Genomic DNA, 7,854 nt, shown 5'->3' on the forward strand with positions numbered 1-7,854 from the left:
ATTATGAGGTTTTTATCGTTAACAGCCGTAATAAGAGACTGACCATGTTTTTTCTTCCGCAGGGCAACATTTACATTAAACTCATTTGCAAACGCTTCAAAATGCACCTGTGGGTGGGATTGAGTCCCATTCTGATTCATATATATTATGAATCAGTGAGGCCCTTTCATTTGCAATTTTTATTAGACCCTTTTGTAAAACATTGGAAAAAATGGCCCCCCCCATGCGATTTCCTGGAAAATATCCTACTGTGGCAGAAGGTCTCACCGTCCTTTATTTTCCTCCAGGTCCCGGCGGATGAGAGCTCCACCCTCTGCCTCCCCAGCTGCACCCTAAAGGTGCGGCGGCCTCCGGCATCTGCTCCGCTTAAAAATGATCCAATTACCATCCAATTATCCCGTGAAGTTGAGGCGTGGATGGGGGCATTGAATCCTGTAAACTGTTCTTTTTAATTATGGTAAATATATGCTGATGAAATGGACGGTAAATGCGGTTCATTTTTAATTTTTTTTCCCCTCAGTGAGCTGAATTTCACAGTGAATCCTCAACTCTCCCTTTTTTCTCCCTCTTTTTAATTAGCCGCCTCGATCGATGGAATATGACGGTCGTTGCCGGCGTGATTTAGGCTTAATGACACGACTGGCTCCAGATCTGCACCCCCCCCAGGCCAGAATTCAAACATCACGTCCATGGCTTGGGCTCAGTTGTCACTGTAACTTCACAACCCCATCTGCCTTTGAATGTATAAATTGAAATAAGGCCTGTTTACATCAGCGTCAGGATCATATATATATATTTTATATTTTACATACCATATTTTCCGGCCTGTAGAGTGCACCGGAATGTAAGCCGCATCCACTAAAATCTAAAAGATTTTTTTTTTACATATATTAGCCACACTGGACTATAAGCTGCAGATATCCACGTTGTGAAATGAGATATTGAAAATGTTTATTTACGCACCCTAATCGATTGTTTCCAAATGGTGCCTGTAACACAGCAGTAAAACGGCTGATCAGACAAAACAGAAAAGTCATCGATGGCTTTATTCGTAATCCTCCTTTGCACAGAAACCACTGAAGTCTTCTTCATTGTCGGAGTTGAAGAGCCTCCGTCACATACCTTTTCAGTATCTGTCGGTGTCGCTCGCAATGTCATTTTCATGTCAAGGCAAAGTTGCGCTGTTGTCTTCACGCAACAGTCCAGCCTTTCCAAACCTGTTGGTGATCTTAGAGTCTTTTGTACTGCTCTACATTGTTAACATCCACCTAATGTGGAAAATATTTTGCGTGCCGTGCTCCGTTTTGCGTTGTGTGCCAAAAACTAGTGTCTTCTTCTTGCATTAACCTCTTGCATCTACCTCATCATTGCAGATCCTGATGGCTGTTCGCAGAGAAAAGTCCATAGATTAGCCGCATTGTTATATAAGCCGTAGGGCTCAGAGCGTGGGAAAAAATTTGCGGCTTATAGTCCGGAAAATACGGTAATGTTTGCCAGATGTTTCCATGGTTGTGTCATTCTCAAAACTTTTGGCCATGACTGTATACAACAGGGGTCAGGAACCTTTTTGACTGGGAGAGCCATAAAAGCCAAATATTTCTAAATATATTTAATTGAGAACCATATAGTATTTTTAACGTATAATAAGTTAAATATGTCTTACTTTTAATGCGACCTCTGGTGCTGCATGGATTTGTTCGAAGTGTCGCTTTATATTTTAGCGTTTCATCTATGCAATTTTATCATTACATATTAGATGTACCGCAGATCCGAATGCAAATTCATCTGTCCACGCAGCCTGGAATGCAAAGTAATCATTGTCTTTTCTTCCTTTTCGCCATCTTTTCTGTTACAAGGATAAACTAGTTGGCTATCTGAAATTGATTTCTTCACCTTCACAATGACCCGGACGTGCTCAGAAGCCATTGGTTCCCGACCCGACCGACGGGTGACCCGTGAAATTTATCTTCAAATCTAATATCTATTTACTTTAAACTGACAGTATTGTGAAGAACTATCACAAGTATTTTAAAAATCTGATCCAAACTTTTTTATTTTTCAACTCTAAATTGTCTGGGAGCCATATGCCATCATCGGAAGAGCCATATATGGCTCGTGAGCCATAGGTTCCCTACCGCTGGTATACAAGAACGGAGGCAAGATAGTCTTTTTATACCAACTCAATCTCTTGAAAAGAACTTGGATCAGCACAATGTTCAAGGTTTTTCTGGGAACTCAGAGACATTCACCCATTCCCCATTCACCCACTCATTCACACGTCTGGGCAATTTAGGGTCTCCAGTGAACCTCCTGGATCAACAATTTCTCCGTCCCAAGCCTGCCTCAGATACTGACGTGCCAGACATGCCTTTTATTTGTCATTTTTCGACGAACCTGGAGAAGCGGCTATTTTCGGGTCAGTGGAAGAACGCGTTTTTTCACATCTGGAACAGAAAGATTTGGAAAATCCAAACTCTGCTTTTATTTGGGTAAGGTTTGGACATAGATGCAGAAGTTGATGGAGACATGACGCTCCAGGAAAATGTCGAGGGAAGGGTTTCTAATGCGTTGGTATGTGACGCTAAGAGAGTGCTTCTCTATTATTTTCTGTTATGCCCCCTCAGGAAGAAGAAAATGTTTTGTACCCCCCCCCCACTCTCCACCGCAATTATAAATAGTATAATTTCTCTATAAATTGTTATACGAACGCCTCTGCATAACATTGCATTCTTATTAACATTGAAGAAAAAAGAAAGGAATATAGATCAATTTGCCACAAAAATAACTTTATTAAAATTGTTTTGTAGTCTATATTAGAAAAGATTTAAAGGGTATCAATTTGCCTGAAATTTTATTTAAACTATAAACATTTTTTGACCGACTGAACCATTCGATACTGAAAACTTAAATTAAATAAATCAGTAAATAATAGTAATATTAAATTGATCAGCAACATTAGGTTTTTTTAGACAGCAAACACAACGGTCTTCTCTTGTCTCCCACTATCATCACAGTGAAGCAAAGTGCTATATATGCTTCGTCACATTTCCTCGTCTTAGCTTTCGGGTGACTTTCTTTTCTCTCATTATCTCTGTCTCTCACTGCCTCTTTTTGTATCATCCCTGTTAAATATTTTTCAGTGGTGTCTCTTGAAGGCTTGTTCAGCGCCCCACTATTTGAGAAGCAATGTGCTAAGGGAACCGTCACCATTGGTTAGGCTGTTGATGCGTTGGCAGTGACAACGTGTTCCCTGCATGTGTTTGGAACCCGGAGAACCCTGGGGAAACCCCTCAGACATGGGGAGAACATGGAGAGAACCCAACCAGGGACCTTCTCGCTGTGTTTCTTTCCCGTTGAGCTTTGGAGTCTTAATGAGAGTCACTAATTGGCCGGGAGTCCTCGCAAACGGGGCAAACGCAGGGAGGAGCAGGGAAGCGCCGGTGCTTTTCCTTTTTATGAAATAACCGCATTCTGACATGGCTCCATTAGCGAGGGTGAAAAAGGCTTTGGGTGCAAAGTGAGGATTAAATGAACAGCTCACGGGGCCGGCGCTCCGCTCGTACCCAAAACTGGAGCGTGTTCAGGGTTTTTTTTCAATTAAATAAGAAAAGCAAATCATAGTTTGTTTTTGCCAGACGTACCCTAGGGAGGGCGGCGGTGTCGAAATTGTCCAGCTCAGTTTATGACTTGAATATCATCCTCAAGCCACATGAGGACAATCACTTTTTCACCCAGTCATCATTTCAACTCCACCGTTGGCCCTCCTCCATGTTCAGTCTTTGGATCTGTTTGTACAGATTCTTATCCCGCAAGGTCCCTTTTAGCGCCCTCTAGTGGCAGCGGGGGCAAACGGACGCTTTAAGTTCTCGTAGGTGACCTTGGCTGGTTTGCCGGTTCAATTCCCGGCACCTCCTTGTCTGCATAGCGACACTGAGCCCCGAGTTGTTCCAACGGGCCCCAGTTGGTGCCTAGCGTTGCTGTTTGGCTGCCATCGATGTGTGAATGGAAAAAAAAGAATTTTTTGTAGTTTTCTATAAACAAAAAAGTTTAGTTTTCAGAAGTACTCAACCCCCCCCCTTCTCTCGGGGCAGCCATGTTTGATCCCGTGGAGTCAACAAAGTATTAAAAGAATAAAACATCTCAGCAGCTGAACGCGAAGCATACAAGTCGTCCCCAGACGAGGACGTCCGCCCTCCCTTTCTTCAGAAGCCAACCTTGTTCTCTGAGATGCTGCTCCTTCTTTGCCCTCAGGGTCATTAAAAATGCACAGCAGGAAATTAAAATCTCCAGATGCGACATGTGCCCCCGATTGATCCGGTCACTGGCGGTGATATTAAGGCCGTAAAGAAGCGGAGGAGGAGGAGCCAAGACGGCATCACGAAAAGGGGGAAGTAAATGGACCCTATTTTTAACATCCTCAGAAGAGTGCTAGGGAAAGTTGCCTTCATCCTATGGAGGCGGGTGGAGCTCAGAGGGACGGAGCGGCCGATATCCCCCCTCAGACTAAAAGCCATTTTTGGCCGGAGTCCCAGCCCTCGCTTTCAGGAGGCGGAGAGAGGAAGAGGCTAAAGAGCATCACTTGATCCCGAGGCATCGAGGGAGCCAACACCAACCGACACCCCCGCCGTTGAACAATCTCTGAGGATAAACTCGGAGGAATCTGAGCCCAGAAGGTCTTGTGGAAGGCCGGACCATTATCTGAGGAGGAGGAGGAGGAGTGGTGGCTGCCCTGTTGGGTGGGATTATTTTCCATTCCCTCCAGGAATTGGAGGCTTCAGCGCTACTGAGCTTTTCCGCAACAGGAGCCAGGGTCTGTGATCCATCTCCTTGGTAACCGACTGACTCGGCGCCCCGCCTGCTGCCCGCAACCTCTATGTGCCACCTCCTGACCTTCAGACTGTCCCTCGACCATCTTAAACTGTAAATATTCATGCAGAAAATGTAGGAATATTGACAACCACGCAATGGAATGTCTAGTTCTCCCAGACATCCAGGCTGAGCGTTAACTCTGGACTCTTTTCCATCGTGGCTATTTCACATCCCATGTTTTATCACAACCGGCGATCTTCAGTTCCTCCTCGGAGAACCGCAGGTCCAACCGGTTTGAGTCCGGCTAGGAGGAACCGTTAGCATGATTCAGCTGGGGAGGAAGTGGCTAAAGGCGATCAGTGATTTGATTGGATCATTGATGCTAAAAAAAAGTTGCCACAACGGTTTTCACTCCCGCCTCAGAGCGAGAAGGTTCTTTCCATGTTCTCCCCGTGTCTGAGGGGGTTCCTTAGGGTTCTTCTGGTTCCTCCTGCAGTCCAACGACATGCAGGAGGTTCACCTGAACCACATGTGTCAAACTCAAGGCCCACGGGCCAAATGTGGCCCGCCATGTTATTATATGTGGCCCACGAGAACGCCTTAAAAGATTGGATTGTTTTAAAATACATAAGTCAAATGCGTGCATTGGCTATAAACTACAATTCCCACAATTCATGCAACCATGTTACCCACAAAGTGACAGCATCCCATTGTATTTCCACAGTTAGATTGGAGTGTATTTACATCAATGCGATTTTCAACAAGTGGAATTGAGAGATACAAATGAATGTCCAGGAAGAGAAAAGTTGACGCAGGCAGAAGGCTGTTTCCAGAAAGATGGGACGGCGACTACATGTTAGAGCTTCAAGAAGAAAAACTGGTCTTTTGTGTTATGAGGCAGTGTTGGTTGTCAAAGAGTTCAATCTATGTTGACATTTGGACACCAAACACGGAGCTAAGTATGCCAACGTTAGCCCTCCAGATAAACAACAAATTGTCCGAGAATCAAAAGCCAAACTATGATGGCAGCAGAATGTGTTCACGCAAGCCGCATCCAAAAACACTGCAGCAGTGAAAGCTAGCTATGTAGCAGAGCAACTTGTAAACATCATTTTTTTTACATCTATGTAAACACATATGTAACATTTACGATTTGAATGAGTAAATCGTTATTCAATATTAAGGAGTAGTTACATTTATATTTTTACCAATACATGTGGCCCTTTTTCAGGTCAACCATTATGCTCTCGGTGAAAATGAGTTTGACACCCCCGCCCGAAACCGTCCAGACATGTGAATGCTTGGACATCGCTATAAGGAGCCCTGTGATTGGTCCAGGGTGAACCCGGCTCTTGCCCAATCATGTTCCAGTGCCCCCTGCAGGATAAACAGTATGGATCATGAATAAATGAAAGAATTAATGTTGCCGCCCATGAAATATGGCTCCATGGACCACAGTCCATACAGTTTGTTCAGATGCAGCAACTGGAAGCGATCATTTGGCCCCCGCTGTCCTGTGAAACAATTTAAACGAATTTCAGCTACACGCACATACTCCTAATAATATAATCAGGCCGCATCTAATTCAATGTACCTTCCTAATTGGCACAGCTGTAGGTCTTATAACAACTGGTGAAATTTTAATAATCATTTATATTTCATTTTGAAAAAAAAAAGAGGAAACCCGGCCGGTTCCCGCGGTAACGGTGCAGTAGCTTTTCCGTGAGCCAGATTCTCATTCTCATGGACGGATCCCGGAAAGAGGCGATTCTTAGAAATGCCACCACTGCCGGAATTCACACGTGAATTCACATGTTCTGCAATGTTTTATGGATAATTCACAAAAAAAAAAAAAAAAAAAAAAAAAAAAAAAGTCGGTCCCGATTGATGTCGGCCCGTGGACACGCTTGGGGGTGGCAAATCAATCAATTCATTTTTATGCTGTTTGATTAAATAAACATCCGGCGGGTGAATTTTCACCCAACAGCGTCCTCCCCTGAGGTGACAGGTTTGTCGGAGTGGTGTGAAAATCAATGGGCCTCCTGGTGGAGTGTATGTGTGTGTGTGTGTGTGTGTGTGGGGGGGGGGGGGCAGTAACACCCCCCTTCTTTGCCCCCCTCGAATCTCTTCACTTTGACGCCAAGGAGGATTCAGTGAAGGATATTAATCTAAACATCAGTCATGCATGGGGAACACCCCAGGAGGAGAATGCGCCTGCTCATCCATGCATCTCCAGGGTGGAGGGGGTGGTGGAGGGTGTGTGTGTATGTGTGTGTCAGGCGGGAGACGTGATGTGCGCCGACTGCGGGCGCAGGGACAATGGAAATCGGAAAAAACCCTCGCCGCGACCCAAAACCGGGGAAACAAAATGGCCGAAACAAGCGGGAACAGATGGGAACGGGAGCCCGGGACGAATCGGGAAGCAGCGCTCCATTCAAGGATTCAAGAGTTTTATTGCCATTACATCCCACAATGAAATTTCGAGATAGCGGCTCTGAGTGGAATCAAAAACGGACAAAACAACCTTAAAAACCAGGACACAGCACATCAATACAACTATTGCAGTATCTCTGGGTTAGAAATATAAGACAGAAAAAAAACAGAAAAAATAACATCTAGAAGAATAAATAGATAAGTAAGAAAAAAGTAAATAAGTAGAAAAAAGGTTTTATTGAGCTGTACCGTATTTGAGGTTGGAGTGTTTAGGGTTGTGCCGATGCCAGCGTTGACCCTCTCAACCCGTCCTCCACCTCATCCCCTCCACTCGTTCGCTAATCTCATCTCACCGTAATGAGGGAACATTAAAATTCAGCAGCAGTGTGTATGTGTGAGTGTGCGTTGTTTTTTTTCCTCTTATTCCCCACAATATGCTGTATTTCATTTTCTCTCATTAGCCGCTCTGCCTCCCCGGCTTATCTTCTCCAGGACAAGTACATCTGTTGAGCTGCTTCTCCACCTTCACCCCCACCTCCTCCTCCTCCTCCTCCACCCCGTGCTGTGACTGCGGGGCACAGCCGTTCCACTCCGCAGCTAATCTAATGTTCT

Source organism: Fistularia commersonii, chromosome 15, assembly GCF_037954325.1.
Source record: "Fistularia commersonii isolate RoL2024-O1a breed Wild chromosome 15, RoL_Fcom_v1.0, whole genome shotgun sequence".
Lineage (NCBI taxonomy): Eukaryota > Metazoa > Chordata > Actinopteri > Syngnathiformes > Fistulariidae > Fistularia > Fistularia commersonii.